This window comes from Xenopus tropicalis, chromosome 6, assembly GCF_000004195.4.
Source record: "Xenopus tropicalis strain Nigerian chromosome 6, UCB_Xtro_10.0, whole genome shotgun sequence".
Lineage (NCBI taxonomy): Eukaryota > Metazoa > Chordata > Amphibia > Anura > Pipidae > Xenopus > Xenopus tropicalis.
Window position 1 is genome coordinate 59,384,077 of NC_030682.2, and position 9,580 is coordinate 59,393,656.

Genomic DNA, 9,580 nt, shown 5'->3' on the forward strand with positions numbered 1-9,580 from the left:
GAAATATTTGCACAATAAAATGCTAATATTAGCTATGGTAGAACATACAACAGGCCAAATCAAAGGCGAATTGACTTATATCCCAGTCCAGGTATACTTGTATTTACTTAAATAGGTTAATAAGAATCATTTCTGAATGATAGGATTCAGGAGAATGGGTGTAGCATGTCTGTCATAGGCAAGAATGCAAAATGAAAAGGGCCAAAATCATGCTGTAAAACATGGAGTGAAGCATTACTGATGTTATTGCCAAGGGCAACCAATCAGCAATTAAATTTCAAAATTTAGAAAACCAAAGCAAAGCATCTGATTGGCTGCTATGAACAGCATTACCAGTAATGTTTTACTCCACTTTTTACACAGCATGATAAATATACCCATAGGTGTATCATATTGATATTTTGCTGCACTTTAACCAGATATCATTGAGAGGCAAGAGAGGCCCCATAGACAGACCAATTATCTGCTAGCTAGGTCAACAGATGCCAAGCCAGAAGGTAGCATGTCCATTTTAGAATCTAAAGGGTGTCTATTAATTTTTTGACTGATGAAAGAACCCACTAAAGGACTAGTAACAACAATGTATATACAAATACTTTAGATACATTTTGGGGCTCATTTACTAACCATCGATTTTTTTATTTTTAACTCAATTTTGATTTTTTTCTAAAAAGTTGCAGAGAAATACGCTGTGACTTTTCCAAGATTTACTATGCATCTAAACAGCTAAAAATCCAAATTCGACAATTCACCAGATTAAACTTGCTGAGTTCATGTAGAAGCCAATGGCAAAGGTCCCTTTCCTTGAAGGTCTTTCTTTTGTCTCGAAACTTTAGAGATTTTGCTGGGTTTTGTCCTAAAACTCTACTTTTCCGAATTGTTGCAGCGACAATTGATTTGACAGTCAATAATTAAAGTACATAAGTAAAGGAACTGTTCAGTATACAAATATAACTGGGCAAATAGATAGGCTGTGCAAAATAAAGAGGTGGATTGATCAATGCACATTCCCTGGTCCCCTGTTTCATAAGTAATTTAGTATCTATGCTAGTGCATGTGTTAAAAAGAACAGGTTTTTAGCAACACAATTATGGTCATAAAATTGGTAAGCCACCATACCACGCCAAGATAAACCCCATATAGTGGTCTCATTTACCTTTGGTCATATTTTTCAAAGACTAGCACTTCCTTGCATATTAAAAATGTGCAAAACCAAAATGTTTGTAGTTTGCCAAAAATGTAACCTATAATAGATGGAGTGAATAGATGTCTAATGTATAGCCAAAACACAACTTCCTCCTTTGCATCTCTCTAACCTGTAAATTGGCAAACAGGATAGAAAACCATATGGGAAATAACTGTTCAGTTAGTTTACTTTTTATTCTGAGAACCAAGTCAGGACCAAAAGCAATGCCTTTTCATTGATAATACATTTCAGTAAAATTTTGTAGTTTCATCAATATTCACTCATCACTAACCATTGTATATACATTACATATACATATTTCATCTATACTATTGTAAGTGAATTCTATACATTCAGTCTATTAAATCTATATTTTAAGCCTATACCATAATCTATAAATTACATTTATACTATAAATCTATACCTAGAATATATATCATAAATAATACATAATATAAATAATCTATATATTAAATCTATGTATTAAATCTATTCCACTGTATGTGAACTCAATGTAGATCATATGTCATATGTGTATCATTTTAAAAAACTTGTAAACTCACAAAATTTGAATGTGGACACAATCAATTGAGAACATGAAAAACCCTAGAATGCAGTGAAATCACATTCTACTCATCATTTTAAAGGAATATTGTCATGGGAAAACATGTTTTTTTCAAAATGTATCAGTAAATAGAGCTTCTCTAGTAGAATCCTGCATTGAAATCCATTTTTCAAAAACACAGTTTTTTTATGTTTAATTTTGAAATTTCACATTTTGTTCATTTCCCAGGGTGCCACAACCATGTGACCTGTGCTCTGATTAACTTCAATCACACTTTAGTGATATCACTCCCCTTCCTTTCCCAGTAGATATCAGAATAGCACTCAGTAGTAAGAGATCCAAGTCTGGCTTGCGATAGATACATGGTAGTAGAAGAAACAATAGGTTACCTGAAAGCAGTTCTAATGTGTAACGCTGGCTCCTTCTGAAAGCTCTGACTCAGAATGGATGGTTGGTTCAAGAATAAAATTTTAAATAGTAGAGTGAATTATTTGCTTTGTAAACAGTGTAATTTAGAAATAAAAAGTACACCATAAAAATCATGACGGTATCCCTTTAAATGAGTCTACCAAGAAAATGGGAAAAAAATCTACTATGTAAAATTTTTACATTTAAGTTTTGTGCGCTTAATCAATCTCAAACATTTGAGGTTCTGGAAAATGTATCATTAAAAACTCAAATTCAACTAATAAATTAGATTTCATGAACATGAGTTAGGATTTAGATTTATTAAATATTTAATGGATATGTTGTGGTAGAGGTTTATGGTATAGATCTAATAATCATCATAGATTATGGTATAGCTTTAATATATAGAATTATGGAACATATATAATCTATATAATTTGGTATAAATGTAATGTATACAATTATGATAAAGGTGTAATGTTTAGATTATGGTATAGATTTCTCATTTATTGGTATAGATTTATAATAAAGGTTTAATATTAATATAGATTAACGTATATATTATTGTACAGATTTAGGGGCCCATTTACTAAACAATTTTGAGATAATTTCGTAGTTTTTCTAATTTTAGAATTCTATAAAGCTTTGGTTAAACTTTCCTTGGGACTATCTTTTTGCCAGGTTTGATCTGTCGAGGAAGGCTTCCAAAGCCAAACATGGAAGGCATCAAAGCCAGAAAGGTTTCCATGGCTTAACGAACAAAAATTACATGACTTTCGGAATGCAATTGGTGCAAACGATAAAAGCATTTTTATGGCATTTTAGAATTTCAGAAATTATTGTGGTTACACAATTTTTTACCATATCATTATTTAAGCCCAGAAAAACTTTGGATTTTAGTAAATATGCCCCATAATGTATAGATTATGGTATAGATACAATGCAAATATTATGATATAGAATTATAGATATGTAGTATAGATTTATGGTATAAACTTTACATATTATGGAGTTGAATTAAATGATAAATTTAATGTATAAATCACTGTATACATTATGATATATATAGATTAATTATACAGATTGAGGGGCTTATTTATCAGTTTTTGAATTTGTGAACTCCAATTTGTTTTTCTAAATCGATTAAACTCATGGTATTGATGTATTTAAGATATTTTATAGACTGAATGTATACAATTTATGTACAGTGGTATAGATGTGTATATATATTTGATATTTGTACCATATATATATATATATATATATATATATATACACAAAAAGCACTGTTACCGCACTCATCCATAGTGTGAATCCCGGTGCTCTGCAACTTCAGGACGCCGTCACATCCCTTCACCATAGATAACCTTGAAAAAGATGCGGCACACGGATTATTTGCAAAAAAAGTGTATTAAAAGAATCACATATGCAACGTTTCAGACAAAGTACATGCCCTTTATCAAGCCTGTAATAATGTGACCCACTCAGTGAGTCACATTTAAAGGGATACACAGGAAATGACATCATGAAATAAACGTTACCATAGCAATCATTCTTGAGTCATGAATAATGCAGTACCCTCACAAGGCATTAATCAGCAAATAACAACAAAGTATTTATGGATTACAAAAAGAGAAACAGATACAGAACATAATCCCTGTTTAATCCTGCTGGGGATAGCGATTGTAATTTATTGATCCACCACACCTCCCTTTGTTTCAGCCTAAGCTCTCTATCACCCCCTCTTTTTAAAGGCGGTATAGATTCCAGTACGTACGTACACATACCGCACTTCTGCATTTCCCGGCTTCGACATGGTCCACCAGTAATCCACGGGGGATCGACTGGTGGACCGCGATCGCTCTTTTGGCCACCCCTGGTATAGACAATGTATAGATTATGGTATAGATTCAATATATAGATTGATATAAATGTAATATTAACACAGGTTGCTGCATATAGCTCCCTTTACAACAATATCAACAAAGTCCATTTTGTATGTGATTCTGATTTCCAGCTGAGATAGCGCCTCTAATAAAAAAAAAGTTGCACTGGTTCTTCTTTAGGGGAAGGCTGACTGGCATGAGAAACATTCCTCCCAGCAGTAAGTAGGGAAGCAAATTGTTCTTCTATTAATTATTCATAAAACAGCTTACAGTTACACAAAGCTAAATACAAATTCAGGTTGTTCATTCTTGATATTCCCTAAAAATTGATCTTTGGGCTGCCTCATTACAAGTGGTATACGTCCCCCCTTATTATTATTAACATTTATTTATAAAGCGCCAACATACTCCGCAGCGCTGTACAATAAGTGGGTTACATACATTGGACATACAGAGTAACATATAAAGCAATCAATAACTGATACAAGAGGTGAAGAGAGCCCTGCCCAAAAGAGCTTACAATCTACAAGATTGTATTATAAATATTGTTGCATGTTATGCTACAGATAATTGGCCCTGGGCTGTATAAAAAATGTGGTTTCAGTAGTAGCACAATCATAATATAAGGTAGACATTCCAGCCAAGAGCCAATTCAAATAATATAGCAGTGCCCTTTAATGTTCAGTTAGTGTGGTAACCCAAGCCAATGCTTTAACTTGAAGCAAAGGTAGAATAAACCAACCTTCATTGTATCATTTTTGAAATGACTAGGTTGGTAATGGAAAAGTACTGAGACTATCATTGTGTTTACTAAATCAGCCATATGAAATGCAAAAGCTAAAAAGTATCAACATGACATGTTTTCAGTTGGATGGCCATTGCGTAGCCCAAGGCAATGACAAACTGAGTTTTCAGGCGGCCACATCTAGGAGCAATTTTAAAAAAGGACATTTAAGAAAAATGTCCTAATGGGTTTTCTAACTGAAATACCCAAATAAAAGAAGAAAGCAATGGTTGCCCAGTTTAATGAATGTATTATTATAACAATGTATTACATGTATGATTTTTTTCCAACTTCTGCCTGCTTCTATACTTTATACTGTCTGGTCTTCTCTTTCCCATGAATATTTATGAAGGCTGCAGAATATTCCTTTACATGAGTGCAGCTTTAGCTATAGTTTTCCATAAATTTTCAGCAGGAAGAGATATTACGAACTGATTGTGTGTTTCTTCCTAAGTATGAATTAATGGTGCATTATTAAATTTGACCTGGTAGCTTTTGCACATATTTCTGAGATATTTCATACTGCACTGAAAAGGAAAATCAGCTGGGACAAGTCAAATATGAGCTTTTCTTCATTTAGAGTTACAATATCACCTGTAGTGTCAGAGTAGCACATTGTTTTCCATACAATTATATCTACACAGATGAGCTTTAGCAATCAGCTTTATGTCACATATTTGCAAAAATGAACCTACAGATGGACAACATATCATATAAGCTACATAAATTGTAATTTATATGTAAATCAAGCCGCTCAGTGCTGCTAATGGTGTTTGCACTGTTTTTATCTTGGAAGTGTCTCTTGTCACTTATTGTTTAAAAAACCCTATATGAATTGGTGTTGATGTGTTAATAATGCTGTATAATAATATACAGTACAGTTTCCAAGTATGGTTTCAAGCACTGTTCTTAAAACAGCTTATTTCTCCCAAGGAAAATAAAAAAGACTTTTAGTAGTTTTTTTTTTCCTTTGTAGCAGGGCTTACAGCAGTCCTGCCCTGTCCCCCTTGCACATTCATCTCTTGTGTCTCCCCCACTGTGGCTCAAAATTTTGCAACCCACTTTACTTTATGCTGACAGGTCCAAGCTCCCGGTTGCCTCATCTCTACTCCTCCCTCTGAAATGAAGCAGTCCACCCCTCTCTCAGTATTCATTGTCCACTCTCCTCCCTCAAGATTACCCCCTTTGCAATGGATCAGTCCGCCTCCTCCTCCCACCCTGAATAACTTTTCATCTAAACCTATTGACTCGGGTGTACTTTCTCAGCCCTCCTGACATAATTCATGAGCCCTTCCCTCTGGTTTGTGTAGGCTAAAACAGCCTTTCTCCTCCACCCACTCTGCTGCATTTACTAGTCTGCATCAAACTCATCACCTGGAGAATATCCATACATAGAAAGTGGACCATGCTCAATATCCTGGAAAGATGATTGTGCATGCCAAAAGGATTTATCTGTAGGCACTCGATTGGTGTGTGCTTCTACCACCTTGTAATATGCTTTTTTCAGTTGGGGGCTAAGCAGTCAGATAACCCCTTGCCAAGGGTTTAGACAAACATCACAGAGAAATTAAACTGCAGCACATCCTGCTATTTGACCTGAAAATAAAATCAACTTTTCACTTTTGCAACAAGGATGTGCTGCAGTTTAATTTTTCTGTGAGGATTCATCTGTACAGGCTGCCATAGTTTCAAGTCAGAGTACTGCTGTCCATGAGACAGTCTGAAACATGTTGCTCACAAGCCACTGGCCGGGAATCACTGCTCTAGGGGAATGGTGGTTTTCTTAGCCAACCATTCCACTGGGGCATCTTAGAAGCACTATCCCACTTATCCTTATGGGCTTGGTCACAAGGATAGAGTGTATGAAAACATTTTTCTTTGGATGAGCACTGGGCTAGGGCTTTCCCTCTTCTAAATTATTTTAACAGTCTCATAGTCTGGGAGGTGTTTTAGAAATCTTTGATCACAGCCAAAAAGTATTTTTTTTCTTTGGTTTCTCACTGGATTGTCCCTGAAAGTGGACATCTTTGCCATATAGGACTTGCCTCCCTATGCTGTACATTTGGGGCTAAACAATACACCCTGCATTATAACCAGGGAGTCCTTTGTGTTTGAACTACAGACTACCAATTGAAAGAGACCAATTTCTCCCCTCAGCCATCATGGATGTATAGCCATCCTTTTTGCTCTGTCTGCTCCTCCTCAACAAACAGGGAATTATGGGATTAAGTAAAGACATATAGGGAGGAATTCACAAAAGTGGTGATATTGAGACAAAATAAAAGTGGAGATAGATTTGTCTGATTTTCCACCTAATTCACAAACATCTATCTCCACTTTTTTGAATTTGTCTTTTAGATTTTGTCATATTCCCAAATTTTTTTATGAATTTGCCTTTAACTAATTCTGTCAGTGCGCCATCAAACCCAGTCCCACAGCTACATGAGCCTTGGGATACAGATTTAACCAGCAGGATTTTGCATTTCATATGCCATTTGTCATTTCATTTTGGGGGGATTTCCTGAAGAGTAATTTTAGTTTGCCCAGGGAAACTATACATAATTTTTTCAGAACAAGCTCGGCTTTCTAATGTTTCCTATATTTCTGTGTAATTCCACTTCTGTAACAAGATTTAATGGTCTAAATAGCTTCTTCTCTAGCCCCTACTCATTACTGGTCAGAAGCAACCCGGCCCACACACCAACATGCCCAGTGAAAAGAGGTCCAACAGGACTAGGGCCCACTGGGATTTTATCCAGTGCCCCGTTGGGGCCAGTCCAACCCTGTACCCCAATATCCCAGTTTGGGTGCTAGTGTGCTGTTCACCAAGATGGCTGCTGTGAACAGTGGGGGACCAATGCTGTCAAGCAACTCTGTAGTTCTGGACATGCTATGGGGGCACAGAAAAGTTGGGACAAATATCAGTGAAGCGATTAAAGAGGGGGAACTGCTGCTAAACTTAAACAATAGCCTTGGAGGCTTTACTTTTCCTTTAAATAAAAATGTTTACAATATATTCATACAAAATGCTATTATTGCCTCATTGATTAAGCTAAAACTAGCATATTTATGCAAATGTGAGGTAAAAACTTTTATATATGATATAAATTGAACTTTATTTTTTAAGTGTTTTACTTGTTTATAAAATATTAATGAGGCTTTTTGTACCCATTGTTCTAGGGTTAGACAGAAACTTGTTCCCTAACAATAGGATGCTAATCTCCATTAATATGATAAGAATCCCCCAATGGGACCCATACCAGAGGTGTGTGGAGACTGGGTGAAACAAAACAGAACACTGAGCTTTACTCCATTTTGAAAATATCGGGGGAAAAAATGTTGTTAAAACGTCATATAAATGTCGTTTAAACAACAAATTCACAAGTGTCTTTAAACAGTCTTTATTTCACCAAAAACGGAAAAGTGGCGGTTGAGTCAGAATTTAGGTGGATTTCTGTTTGTGAATCTGGAGAAAGTGTTTTTCATCAGTTTTTCAACCACTTTTACTCCAAAAAAGGGCTCTTTCCAATTTTGTGAAATTCCCCCCATAGAATCTGATAGAATCTGTATCCCTACTATTGATTTTTTTTATGGAAAAAGTAATAAGCATTTCCTGACCTTGTTGGTGTTCTTGACTTCCTTTCTTTCAGATCAAACAAAACACTGCTGTGAAAGCCTTCCCCTGGAACATGTATAGATTTTAGGCACAGGATATTGGGGTTCATCAGTAACCTTTTTAGCTGTTTGCCAATAGTTGAAAAAAAAAAAGCCAGTGACTCGTGCCTACTGCAGAAACTGGAAAAAAAAGTAGGTTTCTCCTTGTTTCTCCACTTTTTTTTTTAATTTATACTGTTCTGCTGCCCCATTTTCAATCCAAACTGATTGTTACATTCTAACCCTTGAGTTAATTTTGAGGGGAAAAATATTCTTAGCAAAACTTTGTTTTTGAAAATTTATTGGAAAAATCCAGAAACTAATCAGTCTTCAACAGTCATAATAACTGGATAATGGCAGACCCCTTCATTGGCAATTCATATATTTCCACAATGGTTCAGTCCTATCTAGTCCAGTCCTCTGGGGACTATTTGTGAGAATTGTTCTTGGCAATACATCTTGTTCCCCATGATTTTTATGCACATAGGAACCGAGAGAAACGGATTCCTAACAGCCCAGCCATTCTTCTCCCAAAACATTCTAGTGTAATACTGAAACAGAGAAGCTGGTCTCTGGTTCGCTGAATAATAATCATATAAATAACAAATGTGGACATACCAAATAGCAGTAATTTACTGCAAAATCCATTTAAATCAGTCAGTAGTAGACATACTGAAAGGAGAAGGAAAGGTACAATCACTGGTGGGGGGCACCCCCACTGATTTTAACCACTTACCTACTATCCCAGCCGGGGCTTGTTAACGGAGAACTGCATCGGCCTGGGGTACCTGCTAGTGAGTGATTCTCTTCCTCTCTTTTAGATCCCAGGGCTGAGGCATGTGCAGTAGAGTGAAAAAATCAGCTTTTTTTTGTTACATTTCAGCTTTTCACAGTGGCATGAAGACAGAAGAAGGAAGAGCATTGCAGTAACAGGAGCGCAAGGCTGGGGTATCAGTTAAGTCAGTGCTGTCCAACTTCTGTGGTACCAAGGGCCGTAATTTTTCCAACCTACGTGGTGGAGGGCCGATAATGGAAGCCAGTTTTGACCACTCCCCTTTTTGAAACCACACCCGTGTTATCACATGACCATACCCATA